The following is a 16691-nucleotide window of genomic DNA, read 5'->3' as shown; positions in this document are numbered from 1 at the left end:
GAGTGCCGGCCAGACAAGGCCCAGTTGGAGGCTTGGTGCCCGCTGTGGGAATTTGGTCCTACACGCAAGTGGCCTTCTCTCCCTGCCTCGCTTAGACGCCGGTTGAAGACTGCAAGCCTGTTGCAGCTGCAGCTTGAAGCAGCCTTGAGTTAAAATTTTTGAACTTTTGAACATAGACACACACACACACATTTTTAGTTTTTCTCTATTTTTGATCTTTAACATTAATTCGACTCCAGAGTCTGACTCCTGATCTTTTTTGGAATAATATATATGGTTTTTGATATAAATTTGACCCTATAAACATGGCGGATCGTCATGTTTGCTCAGCCAGTACTTAATATTAAGAATCGCTGTATTGATTTGTTTGAGGTACAGTGGTACCTCAGGTTACATACGCTTCAGGTTACATACGCTTCAGGTTACACACTCCGCTAACCCAGAAATAGCACCTCGGGCCAAGAACTTTGCTTCAGGATGAGAAGAGAAATCGTGCACCAGCGGCGCGGCAGCAGCAGGAGGCCCCATTAGCTAAAGTGGTGCTTCAGGTTAAGAACAGGTTCAGGTTAAGTACGGACCTCCGGAACGAATTAAGTACTTAACCTGAGGTACCACTGTATTGTGGAACTGCTATAGAGGGTCAAATTCCAATGTTGAAATGAGTTTTGCATTTCGAAAAACATGTTAATAACTATTTTCAAGAGGCCTAAGTGGTGCTTTTTGTAGTATGTCAGCAGGGAGGAATCTGTGACCCTCCAAATATTGGACCACAACTTCCGTTATCTGTAGCACTGACTATGTTGGCTGAGACTAATGGAAATTGCCCCCAAAATATATGGGGACCACAGGTTCCCCACCATTGTGATCTATGAAGCAGGAAGTGGGCCAATTTGGCCACCTGTTAATGAATCAGAATCAAAATGCCTTGTTGAGGGACGTATTCCAGGCTAAGCATCAAGGAACTTTTTTGTACATCACCCTGTCTGGTGGACTTCAATCTTGGCCATAGAGGTGTCTAAGGGTGCCATGTTGGGAACCCCAGGACTTTAGGAAGATTGATGCCCTAGGAAATGAATGTCACTCCTCATTTTCTATGGAGAAACTAAATGGCTGTGCTAGGGGATAATGCCATGGTTGGAGCTAACCTGTTTCTTCCTGTGCTGATAAGACAGGGAATGCCAGAATTGACTTTGATATGTATGGCTGCGATCAACAGGATTGTTCCTTGGATGACCTGTATAGTACTTTGATGTTATTTCTGTGAAGGGAGTAGGGGTCTTGTTTTCTTCTAGTGACCCACCCTGATGAATGTGTTTGGATAGGAACACATAGGATCTAGAGAGGGTAATTTTGAGTATTACTTTATTGTTAAATTTCTGTCCTGCCCTTCCTCCCCAAGGAGCCCAGGGTATATTGCCCTGTATAATTCTGGCTGCATTTGTTACTACTTTTTCTTAAGATTGTCACCCTAGAATTGCTGACAAGCAACCACCACCACTACGGTTCAACAGTGGATTACAATACATTCTAGCAGATTTTGCAAGAATGCCCTGGCAAAAAGAGTGATTTGCTTTTGCATGCTCAGTTACCATTTCTCCTTCTGGCTTTGAGGCAGATGCACATGTCCAGAACGGCACATATGTGAAAGCCACAGCCTTTTGCTGGCAATGTCAGTTTCTTGAGCAATGCATAAGCTTCTGGGTTTCGGAAATGAAGCAAGAGACGTCAGTCGGCAATGGAGCTTAATAAATAAATATACAGGTCTGCTGTTTTTAATGATCAAAATATGATTTCCAGATTATTAATAGCTATTGAATATTTTAATGGCCTAAATGCAATCTAGGAAATGTTATATTGCCAATTAGTAATGTTCAAGTACAGTGGTACCTCGGGTTACATACGCTTCAGGTTACATACCCTTCAGGTTACAGACTCCGCTAACCTAGAAATAGTGCTTCAGGTTAAGAACTTTGCTTCAGGATGAGAACAGAAATTGTGCTACGGCAGCAGCGGGAGGCCCCATTAGCTAAAGTGGTGCTTCAGGTTAAGAACAGTTTCAGGTTAAGTACAGACCTCCAGAACGAATTAAGTACTTAACCTGAGGTACCACTGTAATTGTTTCTTCTGGAACACGCATGCATATGCTTCATACACTTTTCTTTCCCCCTAACACAAGTTGCATCCTCCCACCCCCAGATCTCCAAAGGATGATGTTCCAGACCTTCCCGAAATAAAACAAAAACAGTTTCAAAATTAGGCACAAGAGTGCTGCCAGTGGACAATACTGCTAATATTTGTATGGTATTTCCCCTTGCAGTTCCCATCAGTATTCTTCTTATACCAAATTTTCAGCTACCTTTAAATTTTTGATTTTTAAAAGTAGTTTTGACTATGTATGGACACCTATGGAAGGCAGCATTTCTCAAGGAAAGCTTGATTATTATTACTATTATTATTATTTAAAAAAAACCCAACTGCAGGTGTTTGTTGTTTGTCTGAATGTTTGCTTTGCAGTAATCCAATTTAGTAAATACACCCAGCATGAAATTTAACTGTGTTTTAATGTTGTGCTTAAACAAAGTTATTGACACGGTTATCCACCTCATGGTGGATAATTCACACACATAAAGTTTCATTCCTTGAACATGGCAGAAAAAGTGTTGGAAAAAATGGTGCCATTGGAGTAACATGGGAATTGATGGTGATTTGCATAAATAAATAAATTAAAAGAGAGAGAAATCTTATGCTAAAGATTATCCAGACTGTATATGAGAGGTCCACTTAGATGAACTTTGTCCATTTGGGTATTTGCCTGGGCCCTTCAATCCTTGGTTTCCAGCAAAGTGACAGCTTACCATTTTGTGGGCCGTTTGAGATGAGGTAGAACAGGCACCCCCAACCTTTGGCCCTCCAGATGTTTTGGACTACAGTTCCCATAATCCCTGACCACTGGTCCTGTTAGCTAGGGATCATGGGAGTTGTAGGCCAAAACATCTAGAGGGCCGCAGGTTGGGGATGCCTGAGGTAGAGGAAAACACTTTTTGACATGTGTATCTATCTTTCTGCCTATCTATAGCCTGCTCTGGTGTTTTTAATTTTGATTCTGTTCTGCTGATCTTAATTTGATTTTTGTCTGCTGTGTCAAGTTATTTTTATGACTGTTTTATTGTACTTGCGGGGTAAAAATAATACATTCTTGACAGTTCCTTTGTTAGCAGTTTGGGATGTTGTCGAAATGGAAGTGGACGGAAGTGTTCTTAAACAAAACAATCAATCCTATTTAGGTTGGGGAGCAGGGGATTCCAAAAGCAACAAGCAACTCCCTCACCCAACTAGCTACAACAAAAAGCCAAAAACTAAAACAAAAACTAAAACTGGGAAAGCATGGGTAATGCTGCACCATTTATCCTTTCCTGTCAGTAGATAATAGTCCTTCCTTGGAGGTTCTTAAGCAGAGGTTGGATGGCCACCTGTCATGGATGCTTTAGTTTAGATACCTGCATTGCTGGGGGTTGGACTGGATGACCCTTGGAATTCCTTCCAACTCTGCGATTCTACAATTCTAAAATGCATGGCAGCACCCAGCAGCTGTTAGCGAATATTCTAAATTGAATGTATTCAGATTATCTTTTGTATTTGTACAGAACTCAGAATGTTTTGAATATGCATTTTCTGTAGTTTCTATGGTGGTTACTGCCTGAGGCAGCTCACCTGCTGCTCAGGTTGATCTTATTACAGCGCTCTGGACTGAAGCAAAAGCCTGTGTGCAATTGTAGCTGAAAACGCTCCAAACCTGTCACTTAATCAGGTGCTGAAAACTTACGTGCTGATGTAGCCAGAGAAAGAAATGATGAAGATGAAGAGTCCCAATTTCTTGACCATGAAATATGTACTTAAATTCTGAGCAACTTTTTTTAAAAGATGTACCGTGCTCCTTTTTTATATAGATCAGAGGCCATGAATTTGGTAAGCCTGGCATTCCACCGTTCTGTGGTACAGCTTGCTGCTGCCTGACTTCAGTGCTTCCCCTTATGAATAAAATCTCATATTATCATGTCTATAACTGACCTTATTTATAAGGATGGTGTGCAGAGGAGTTGCTCTGAACGGATGCAGTGCGGCGGAACTGCTTATGTTAATCTAATGAACAGCATTTGTATGGGTGTGTTTCTGTCTAGCTGAATCCTGAAACAATCAGTGTACCTGAACTTAGTACGTATGTTTTAAACTTTATCCTAACTTTATTTTTATGAATGAAGCAGAGTGAAAAGTTCACACAACAGGGCTTTCTTCGTCCTCCCATCTTTCCACAGCCCCTGTACCTCTGAGAATCTGTTCCTGGGATTGGAGGACATTTGGGTGTGATGTTAGACAGGGTGTGGGAGGGCTGCCAATAAAGGCACAAGTTGACACAATTTCCCCACTATTGTGAATGGAAGAACAACTTCCATGCTCTGGATTTAGGACTGATAAGTAAAAATCAAAATTTTAAGTGAAATAGGTTCCGTTTCCTGTAGATGAAATTTGTTAAGCATATCATATCTCTTTGCTGTTAGCAAGGCAGTGAGCTGATGACGTATTAACTTAAAGATGAAAGCTAAATAGTTTGCTGCCCCCCGCTCCATAGTTCACCCTACTTAAATAGTTCAAAATCTGTTGATTTAAAATCTTGTACAAATGAGCTTTTTGGGAATTTGAAAATGCTGCCTTTGTGCAAGCAGAATCCAACACAATGCTTTAAAGTTTCTAAGGTAAGGCATTTCTGAATCATCTTGAAACATGTGGTTGCAACTTCTTTCTACAAGTACTTTCAAGATTGAAACTAGAACACAGGTTAGTGTTTCCATTTTCGTACCTGCAGTTTGCATCATCTATAGAAAGAAAGCATTTACAGTCCATTTGTAAGGCGTATATTGAAAGCACATGCCTCAAATGTCATACCACATGTCAGTTTAGTTGAGGTATAGGAGAATCTTGACTTAACTCCCCCCCCCCCACCTCTTAAGAGGTGCAACATTGGGTTTCCCCATTTCAAAGTAAAACAGCTGTATAGCACATGTGGGTGCTTTTCTCTAGATGTTTGGGTGGGAGGGTTCTTGACATTTTAAATTAGTATTTCATTTCAGCAGTGTCTGCAAGAAATTTATGTAAAAGTTAATAGAGCAGATGTGGGTCATCAAAAATCTATCTTTCTGAATAAAAATTCTGACTTGTTCTGAATATCCTTTCATCACTGAACAAATTTTGAATGTGTTAAAGGAAAATGAAATGCTGTCAGTTTTACTGCTGTAACCGGGGGTTCCATTGACATACAGGAGTGCTATGCGTGCTCTATGTTTTAAGTTGTCCAGTTCAGGGACATTAGCATTGTATTTATTTATTTCCAGTCTGCTCAATTATTACCATTTGTGCATCCATTATTTATTTATTTTTTTGCACACATAGAGATGCCCCATTTAAGTAAACATCATGCAGGACCACACAGTGTTAGCAGGTGTGTGACAATATGAAATATTGAAAATTAACTCAGTGGTGTACAGCTATCTAAAATTGACCTGATAGAGATATTGAGATAAAGAGAAAGTAATGGGTGGCATCCAATGTTCCCACTCCAAATGCCAGTTCCAGCAATGCCTTCAACAAACTCCATTGTGCTTTTACTTTTGTGAATCAAAGCTGATTGCAATTCGCATCTCGAGTCCTTTTCCTGACCTGTGGATGAAGCTGCATTCCTGACAGCCCCTTAACATTGTAGAGCGGAAGTATTGATTGGCATCCAATGTTATTACAGAGAAAAGGCATACAGAAAGATCACCCCCCCCCCATGATCTATTTCTTACATTTATATACCACTTTTTAGGTCAAGGTTCTACCCCCCCTCCCCGGTATATCTTCACAACAAACCTCTGAGGGGAGGTTGGGTTGAGTGTGGTTGTCCCAAAATCACCCAGTGAGCTTCATGGTTGAGAGGGGATTTGAACCCTGGTCTCCCAGATTGTATTTATGACAGAGTTCAGAGAGAAAGGTCTTTTCTCTTCCTGCCATTATGTTTGAGGAATGTGATGAAAGGGAAGTGTGATGAATGCTAACGGTAGATTAAAAATTAGCAAAACCTAGCAACAAATTATTTTTTTGTATATAAAAGTATTTTGTAAGTATAAAGCAAGTGAATCGCTCTGTGTGTGTGTGTGTGTGTGTGTGAGAGAGAGAGAGAGAGAGAGAGAGAGACCGGGGCGCTAAATAATGTTATTTGGAAAGTGCTAGCTCTTGCAACTGGTGTATATACCTTCCTTGACAAACTATTATTATTAAGCTTGAAGTTCTGATCAGCTTGTTCTTTGGTATTTAATACTAGCTGGTTTCCTTGTAAAAATCAAAACCCACAAATGCTTGATGAAGGGAGACTCACTGCTAGGATTCTAATAATACATTTTAAACAGGATTTTTTAAAGTCCAGCACAAGTGATGTGGTTAGAATCCTGCACCTAGTTAAGGGTGCAAAGGTTTCAATCTTCATTGAGCTTTCATCGAGGTTTCAAGTACATATAAATAAACTTGGGGTAGCAGCTGCTGTGTTGAATTTCTATAATACACTGTAGATAAAGTATGTCTTGTGGCATTTTGATAATTTTAGAATGGATTGCCATGATGAAACAGAGCACGTAAATATCAACAACTGTACAGTTCTAATCTTGTTGAGAAATGCTTGTTGCATCTCATGTAGACGTAACTGCAGTGGAAGTCTTATCATTTTGTGTAATTATTCAGCAATCAGTTTCTGTATGACTTTGTATTTCTATACTGTTAATGAAAAAAATGTTTCTGTAAATATTTTTACAGAACACTGGGTGCCAAAAAAAAAAAAACCGTTTTCATAGAAGTCATCATAAAGTAAGTTGAATTTCTACTGTGGGATTGCATATTTATGTTTCTTGGTATAGTTCTTAACTGTGTTGCAAAAGTAAGTAAAGAACTAGTAACTTTTTTTTCTTCATAATGAAGAAGAGCAATTTTCTGTCCTAGTCATAAAGTTTCAAAATGACAGCCTGAGAGAATATGAAATTTACCTCTATAGTCAAAGATGACAAAAACCAAGAACTCGTCACGTAGAATAGTTTTACTATATTTACCTTTATAGAGGACTTCCGGGTTGGCGCCATCGCCGAATGGCGGACTCCCTCCGAGCTCCGGAGGGAGCCTGCTCGGCAGGGGCTGGGTCCTACCGCACCGGCGATGCGGGGACCCTTAAAAACCACGGCCACGGAGGCCGTGGACATGGAGACTCGGCTGGCACCGCTAGCGCCCTCCCGACTCGTGAAGGAGCCTTTTTAAAGGCTACGGATCGGGTGCCGGGGAGAAGCGTGGTGCTTTGAGTCCTCTGCTATCCCTGCCGAGCGAAGCCGCATGCCATTTGGCGGAGAGCGCTGACTTCTTCTATTGAAAATTCGGACTTCTTAACAACAACCCGTGAGTAATTTGGAAACCGGGTTCAAAAGGAGAAAAAAAAAATTTTTTTTTCGGATTGGACACGAGCGGGGGGGGGATCCAAAAAGGAAGTCAGTCCCCCTCCCTACTGTAAACCTTCCAAAACAAGGATGGTGGAAACCAAGGTCCAAAAAGATTTGTATTGCTGATAAAAACTAAGAATTCCACGATGGGGAACTACAAGAACTGTGCTGGAGGAAGAATTGAGGGAGAAGGGAAACGTGACCCCCCCCCCTGGGAACCGGGGTGATTGAAGAGAGAGCCTGGTGAAAAGAGTCGGAGATTTTGACAGCTGTCAAAGTAGCTGTCAAAGTCGGAAAGCAGAGAGGATCTTATTATGAGAACTTTGCTGGTTAAATTTGTTACAATTTGCTATAACCCGTTAAAACTTGGATACAAAATGGCGAAAACATGGATAACAATCGGACTTTTGGACTAGAGAAAACAAAGTTACAACAATCCCCCTAGAGGAGTTTCGGGACATTACAAAGATGGTCGTAAGTGGAAAAATACCATTGGAATTTTACAGGACTGGTTATCTTCTGGGAAAGCTGCAAAACGGAAATAATATTTTGTCTACAGGGTGTTCAGCTAAAGGAGACAATAGAATTTTCTATTGAAGAAAGGAAGGGACTGAACGCAAGTTTTTGTTCCTGAATAACAATAATCCCTGCAGAGTTACTAAACTTCTGAATTAGAACGTTTCAGCAGCGGAACAAGAGGAAATTGGACTACAACTTGGAAAGAACAATGGGGGGAGTTTTATTAAAGATTTGAAGTTAAATGTCTTAAAAAATAACTATAAAAAGAAAAAGCCAGCAAGGAGTTGGGGGAAATAGGTGATTTATGGACTTTAAGAATTCCAGGCAGATAACATGGTTTGGTGGTCAGGGGGAAATTAAACCGGGGACAGGGGGGGGGGGGAGAACTAAAATCCAAAGGCTTGTCAACTTTTTTTTTTCTGAACTGGCTCTTTTTCACCTATTATACTTTTTATTTCTTATTTCTTATATTTCTATTGTGTGGGGTGTCCTTATTTTTTTAAAAAAAGGGAAATTGTGGAATGAAAATGGGGTGGGCCCTGGGGAGAGAACTTTTGTTTTTTATTAAGGGTATTGATGAGGAGTGTATAAATTTTAAATTCGAATAATGGTTTAAACAAATTAAGTTTTAATTAGAACTGAGAGCTTGTGGAGCCAACAATATGAAAGGGGAATATGGTAGGGGTGGGGGAAGGGGGGAGTCCCGGAAAGTGGATCTATGAAAATAAGGCTTTGAATGTATTTTAATCTTTACTTTCTGTATCTTTGAAAATCTTAATAAATATCATTTAAAAAAAAAATATATATATATTTACCTTTATAGAGAGGAAAGATACACACTTATTTTCTCAGGTAGTGCACAGACCAGAGGCCACTTTGAACACGGGTGAAGCTGCTAGCATGTTTAAGTAGTTACTTACTGTACCTCTGCATATTGTCTGAACTACGTGTTTTATCCAACACTGCAGTACTGTTTGTGCAACAAGCACCTGTGTATGCAAAGGAATGTCCCATTCATCTCTTGCAGTCCCTTGTGTGTCCTCAAAATCTGCTCTGGAGGGTAGGGGGATGCCCTCCCCCCCAGCAGATTTGGGGAGAGAGAGGAAGGGAAGTCACAGAACATGAGTGGAAATCCGCTTGTGTCATTGGATATAACCCTGTGACCACTGTTAATAATCTGACTACGTAAACAAGCTGTGGCTGCTTCTCTTAGACTTGTATGCGTTAGGGAGAAGGTAGCCTCTGTAATGTTTGTTTCAGTTAGGAACTGGGGAGAAACTCAATTCAGATCTCATTGGAAGCCAAATCTATCAAATTGGTACTTCTGAAACAGTATGAGAACTAAAACACAACAATCCATTGAAATTTGCAATTATTCAAATTTTGCTATGCAGTTTGTCAACCAAACACAGTTTACAAAAATGCATATAGTGTGTATAAAAATGAATACATTGGTGAAAATAACACATAAACGTCCATTATATTAGAGAAAGCTGCTTGCAAAAACATGTACTTGTTAAACTGCATATAAAAATGTGTTAGGAAAAATCCGCACTAAAATCCTGATGAATTTTCATGCATTCCCTCCACCCCCAAATTTTATTTGCAAATTGCTGCAAAGTGTTGGTAACTAAATGTAAGCTTAGGGAAAATGAGAAACCGAAAAAAGCAAAAGTGGCAGATCCTTCTGTCCTTCGTTTCAGTGTTGGTGCCGCTGGTGCAGTCATTTATATATTTAAAACACTTTTATGCTATACCAGTTGTTTCACAATACAAATATAACAGTAAAACAACAGAGGGAGGGGATAATCCTTTCTTTGCACAGTCAAGGAGGCAAGGAAAGGGATGCACAAGGCTAGGATCTACTTCCAATATCAAATCACATATATGACTGAAGGCGCTACCTTATACCGGGTCACACTCTTTGAACCTGGGACCTTCTGCAGCTAAAGCATGGCCTCTGTGACCAGGTTATGGACTTTGAGTGTGGGAGAGTGACCAAGACCTGTAGTTTTTATATTACTTCAAACAGTGTTTTTCAGCACAGGAAAATCATTGCTTTTCCCCTTTTCGATTTGAGTAATACGTCAACAGGTAATGGGTAAATGTTGACGCACAAGTGTGGGAACTAGAGGTAGAACTTGAACTCATATCTTGTATACTGCTGTTAGTGGAACCATTTTCTTTATTTTTTTCTCTGCTAGTAGAATTAGTGTCTTCATATGCGATCACAGTAGTTTTGTACATAGGCTTGTTTTATGGCATCATATTTGCTCTCTCCAGTACACAAGCACCATGTGTACAGTTTTAATATCCACTGCACCTGGAAAGTAGGCTTTATAACTACGTGGAAAGTCCCCCCAGCCTTTAATCAGCAGTTTTCCATATCTAAATCTGAAATACAGAGGCTGAAATCATTAGTCATTCAGTGAAGAAATGAATAATAGAAACTGCAAGAATAATGTGAAAGAAGTTTCATCTAATTGAGAAAGTAGGTGATGCCCAAATTTGTGTTGCTTCGCTCTTTGTGAAGTAGCAGTTTCAATATCAGAACCAGGCCAGCCTTTCTGTGTCAAGATATAAGCTATGTGTACAAAACAAAAAATTGGAGTATTTGATACCAAACTCTGTAGATTGGACTGCAATCCATAGCTGTCAACTTACAGATTTGAAAATAAGGGACCAGCAGCCTTGAAAATAAGGGACCAGCAGCCAAAATAAGGGACCTGCAGCCTCATCTGTTCTAGGCACTCCAGTCTTCCTGTCCTCCTGCAGTCTGGTCAAACTCATGCTGGTAGCTTCGAGAACACTATCCAACCAACTTCGTAACCAGAGGTTCAACTGAATAGAATCTGAATCACATGCACCACAAGGCCTATGCAGCCTCAACTTAAGATGGCTCCCCGGCCTGGCTTTGCACTGCAAAGTTTGCAGCAGCACGTGCAACAAAATGGTGTCCAGCGTTCAAAATCCCCCTCAGCTTGCATTAACTAGCCACACACACACAGTCCCCCCCCCCCCGAGATCTCCTTTCCTTTTCCCCCACCATGTGCCCCTGCTCCAGACAGACCTTTTCGCCGGCAAGGGTGAGTGGGCCGTCGATGATGTATCCATCCGATTCCGATCTGAGCACTCAGCACAGGTATGTTCAACTTCTGAGCCCCTCTGAGCCAAAGGCAGAAAGCCCAGCCAGCAGCCAAACGAAGCCTCAAGGAAAACCACCGTCACCTCTCCGCAGGGAAGCGCTGAGCAAAGGCGAGTCCCCAGGGAACGCAGCCGACTTGAACAGCACAAGGCATGCAAGCTTCACCCCCCAGTCATTCTTAGACTTCTTATTGGGTGAGCAACACAGCCAAGCAACACAGTTGGAGCCTCCCTCCTTCCTGGCCGGCAGGGAGGGAGGGAGAGGAGCTGCTTCCTTTGAAATTTAAGGGACATCATTTAAGGGACATTTAAGGGACATCCATCAATAAGGGACAGCAGCGGGACATGTCGCTGGAAAAGGGACTGTCCCTTCAAATAAGGGACACTTGACAGCTATGCTGCAATCCTGTGCATACCCACCTACAATTAAGGCCCATTCAATACTTCAGGATGTCCAATACATATGCATAGGGTTGTGTAGTAACTTTCAGCTCTTGTTTTAATTGAGATAAGCAATTGGATGTTAGAAATCAAAGACCTGAACCCATTTGTGTATGTGTCTGTTCCTTTAAATTTGTGGAACTTGGATTCCTTTAATTGGCTCAAGGGATTTATATAGGGGGAAGGGCAAATAAAGAAACTATAACTAGTATTCTGGTGACTGAGAGGTGGTGAGGCTTGACTTCTGAGAAACTGAGAAACCAGGTCTGCCCCTCTCTTGTTCATCATTGGGGTGACTTCACATCCAAACATCTTTCTGCTTGCAGCTGAAGTTACTCTTGTTTCCTAACCTCCCTTCACCCTCTCCAGGCCTTAATTAGTTGCACTTTTATTCATTCATTTAGAAAGGTGAAAAATTGCTGCTGTTAAGGTTTCTTCCATGTCCTGTGAGTTAAGAGTTAAAATTTGAAAGAAAAATACCTTCTTAAAGGCTCATAAGTTGTGCTTGTTAAGGGAATCAGTCCTTGGAATAAAATACGTCTTCCAGTATAATGGATAGTCAGATTATGAGAAGGCCACAGCAGGATATGGACAAAAAATAACCCTCCACTGCTCATCACCCTGCAACTGATACTCAATGAATATTTCTTCTCAACCTGGAGGTTCTGTTTAGCTGATTTGCCTAATGCATTTGGACAGACCCCCATCCCAACAACCATAACTAAAGAAAGGTGTTTTTCAGCATTACTGAAAAAGTTTGCAAAAAATGTGAGTGGATTAGGTTCAGTGGTGATCTAGTTGACAAAGCAAGCACAGTGATGCCCTGTTGAGCCTGCGTATAAGATCCTTGCAGATGGGAGATTTGAATTAACTGTAATCAATAGCCTAGAGTCCACTTAGATTCTCGCTACTCTCGTTGGTGCATTTTCCTGAGTCATAACAAAAGTTCTGTAATTGTCAGTGAGGGAAGATAACAGTGATTTGCTGTCCAAATCACAAGCTGTGTCATAACACTATAATAACACTATTTGCAGGTACAGTTTCAAAATGCTGTGGCATTTTTCTCACTTACGCCTTGAGCTCGAGCTATTCCCCCCCTCCTTTTAAAATATGACACTGTCTGCTCATTTTCCTTTTGAGCACTGGGTCCCACCTTCGAACTCTGCAAATTAAGCATGCAGTCAAAAGCCCCATTCTATTTGGAATTTCTTGAAGAAGAATTATAAATGCTGATCATCAGTTGTATTAACAGCAGAACCCCTTTTAACCACAAAGTATCTAGGAATTGACTTATTACCAAAATAAAAACCATTGCACACCCCAGCTGCTTCTTCCCTTCTTAATTTCCAGCAATTAATTTATTGCCAAAATAAAAGCACTCCACACCCCAGCTTTTTCTCCCCAATTAATTTATTAGCCAAATAAAATCAGTGAACACCTCAGCTATTTCTCCCCTCTCAAAATCCAGCAATTCATTTATTAACAGGAAATCATTGCAACCCCCAGCTCTTTCTTCCCCTTCCCCTTCTTCGTTTCCAGTCCAGTAATTAATTTCCTATAACAAGTTTTATTTATAATTTCTATTGCTTTTTTTATTAGTGTGCTACATTTCTGACCCCATTAATGCTGGTGAGCCAAGTTGGAATAGTGGCTAGAGAGTTGGGCTTGGATGTGTTAAATTCAGGCACAAATCTGAGCTTGGCTAGGGAGAATACTGGATGGCTTTGGGCAAGCCATCTCTCATGTATACCTTTGTCCGCCTCCCCAACTTCACAGGCCTGTAGGCTTCTTCTATGAAGTACTGAGCGCCTTGGCAGATGGATGGAATACAAATACCATGAACCATAGCCACACTGTGAGGTGCTTTGGTGGTGTGCAGGTCACTCAGTGGCTGTCCGAGCAAAGAAGGATAGATTGTGCTGTTATCAAGTTTTCAGTAATGAAAGCTTCTAGGGCTGGAAGCGAGGAACTGTTAAGTGGTGTGTATTAAGACCAAGTGAAAGATGGCTACCATTTGTAGGTTGGTTCCTATAGTTCTTATTTGGGTATTTATTTGCTTTTAAAACCATCCTCCTGATAGTTGTTAACTCAATTTTAAGAACACATTGCAGTGGAAAGAAGCTGCCAGGGAGAAAAGTTAACTGTTAGCTAGCTTTTCCTAAGCTATCTCTTATCTAGGAAGGGTTTTACATGTGCCTCCCAGCTAAGAGTCCCACACAGGTGGCTTCTGATCTAAAACCTTCACAGTTTTACATGGTTCCAACCTGGCAAAGGTATACAATCAAAAGGATAAATAAACTTTAAAAAAGAAAAATAAGGTGAAACAGTGAACGGGTAAAAAAAAAAAAAACCAAGCTCAAAATTGCAGAGATGGCCTGCCAAGCTCAAAAAGATTTTTTTGTTGTTTTGCTGAACTCCACTGGGAAGTATGTAAGTTGCTCGTCGAAGGGCCACAGCCTACTCAGTTCATAAATCATTTGTCTTCAGTGTCATGCTTTCAGTTTTGTATCACTTTCAAAACAGCTTCCACATCCTACCAAAGAGATAACAGTATTGCATTAATTCCTCAGAGTGTGTGTAGATAAGCATGCACACATATGCTTTCCTTTTGCAATTCTGTGCACTTGGAATTTTATGCAGATTGTGGAAGGAGGCGTAGAATTTGGTCCCCCCCGAATCTCTTACTTGTGTCTTGTGTTCATGAAAATGTGTTTTAAAACAGTACTTGCCAGGTATGTAAACGGCTCCTTTGTTCATGCAGTGGAGCATCTGTCTTCTTTCTACATGGTCACATGTCTATTCCTTATGTCTTCCATTTTCCTGCGTAAAGGTTGCTCATCTACTCCTTTCCCCATGATCACACACACTAAGATAATAAAAATGAAATGCAGGGTTTGGAATGAAATATCAATGCAAAAGAAGCCAGTTTTATTGACACACATAACTTGGGTTTTGTAGCCCAAAATCTTCCTTTTTAAAAATTAGTTTAAACACGCCTTAGTGCATTAGCTGTGGCTGGATGGTTACGTGGGAGCCGGTTGAAGTTAAATCCTTCGAAGACAGAGGTTCTCTGGCTGGGACGGGACGATATGGGATTGGGGGGGGGCAACTCCCATCTCTTGCGGGGGTACAATTAGTGCCAGCACTGTCCTTTAAGAGTTTGGGTGTAATCTTCGACACCTCCCTCTCCATGGAGGCGCAGATTACAGCTATAACAAAGGCAGCATTTTTTCATCTCTGCCAAGCTAAGCAGTTGGCTCCTTACCTCTCTCGCCCTGACCTAGCCACTGTGATCCACGTGACTGTCACCTCCAGACTGGATTATTGTAACTCGCTCTACGTGGGGCTGCCCTTGAGACTGACCCAGAAACTCCAGCGGGTGCAGAATGCCACGGCGAGACTCCTTACGGGGTTCTCGCTGCAAGATCACATTCACCCGGTGCTATACCAGCTGCACTGGCTCCCGGTGGAGTACAGGATCAGGTTTAAGGTGCTGGTTTTAACCTTTAAAGCCCTTGTACCTATGGGACCGCCTCTCCTGGTATGTCCCACAGAGGAACTTACGGTCTTCAAACAAAAACATCTTGAAGGTCCCAGGCCACAGAGAGGTTAGGCTGGCCTCAACTAGAGCCAGGGCTTTTTCGGCTGCGGCTCTGATCTGGTGGAACGCTCTGTCACAAGAGACTAGGGCCCTGCAGGACTTGACATCTTTCCGCAGGGCCTGCAAGACAGAGCTGTTCCACCAGGCCTTTGGTCAGGGCACAGCCTGACTCCTTCCTTTGGCAATCTTCACAGAACTCTAGCCCAATGGTTGCCATCAATTTGATTTAATTAATTTTATAATGAAATGATTTTAGAATGTTGTACTATTTTATTGTTGTTAGCCGCCCTGAGCCTGGCTTTGGCTGGGGAGGGCGGGATATAAATAAAAATTATTATTATTATTATTATTATTATTATTATTATTATTATTAGTTTGTTCTAATTACCTGGATTTTAGCATAGTGGCATTTACTTAGTTTGTGATGTTTTATGAAGAACAGTTGACTTGCAAATTGCTTTGATACTAGTGGCAGCCAGTGAACAGTGCGGCTTGACAGCTACATGAAGGCAGGACTGAGGGGGTCAGAGAGGCAAAATCAAGATTGTCTTAGGACATGGGTACAGAACCGGGATTGGCTGGAGGGCCAGTTAGTTATTTCCACTACCTCTTGCGCATAAAGTTTGGCAGACGGGCGGGATCACCCCCCTGCCCGTCATCCAATATCACAATGTTTGTTTATTTGTTTGCTCTTCATACATCATGAGAGTGCTTTGAAAAGTACAGTGCAAGACCCTCCTGAGAAACCACAGCAAAACCTGACAATCAGTTGATTCTCAGGTATTGAGAAACCAGTTTCAAATTGCTGTCTTTTACAGCAATTTGCAGGGGGCTCTCTGCAAGACCCAACAACCAGCTGCTAGCTCTCTTTGCATAGAGGGTTGCAGGAACAGTTGATCAGCAAATCCACTTTTGACTGAGCCAGATTTTTACCTGCCCCACACCTGATGATGCTGAGTGTAGCACAGGTGAGTGGTCTTGTGGGCCAAATGGGGTAGCTTGGTGGGCTGGAGGTTCCCTGCCTCTTCCTTAGAATGAAGGGAATATGGTTGACTTCGAAGGAAGGGACTCCTGTGCCTTTGGTGACATATGGTTTTATTGACACATATACTGTATACAGATTATACATGAGATGGACAGGCTCACAGCATCAGCATGCCAACAGATACTGCTACCCACTTAGATTTCTAGAGAGCTTTTCAGGGTCCTAGGGCCCAGCAAAATCAGGCCTGTGTGTGTTCCCAGCTAGGCTTGGGTCAAGTTTTCTCTTATACTCATTGGGAGGAGTTCACTGTTGCGCTGACTGAGGTGATTATTCCATCCGGACAAGCATTTCAATTTCCAGATGGAACGATCAGCTTTCTCCTACTCCTATATGCTGTTCCTGGGGTTCTCCCAACCCCCTGGACAAATTTCAGGGAGTATGGAAAGGAGGAGAGGGGGGGAAAGCTCGCTTGTGTAAGTGGAACAATTAGCTG

General features: G+C 41.6%; 1 protein-coding gene across 4 annotated transcripts in view; it reads left to right on the top strand.

Moving 5' to 3' along the window:
• The window catches only part of GTDC1 (glycosyltransferase like domain containing 1), a 231123-nt gene that overhangs the window by 16051 nt on the left and 198381 nt on the right, over positions 1-16691 (top strand). For 3 of the 4 annotated variants that reach the window (XM_081007917.1, XM_081007920.1, XM_081007921.1), the window contains exon 2: positions 6841-6891. The exons of the other annotated variant lie outside the window; for it this stretch is intronic. The gene's annotated coding sequence lies outside the window, so the exon portion shown is untranslated. The remainder of the gene's footprint in view (positions 1-6840; positions 6892-16691) is intronic. 4 annotated transcript variants of the gene reach the window in all.

Source organism: Podarcis pityusensis (assembly GCF_964106645.2).
Source record: "Podarcis pityusensis genome assembly, chromosome: 1".
In the NCBI taxonomy this organism is placed as follows: domain Eukaryota; kingdom Metazoa; phylum Chordata; class Lepidosauria; order Squamata; family Lacertidae; genus Podarcis; species Podarcis pityusensis.
This window is presented reverse-complemented; position numbering and strand designations above follow the sequence as displayed.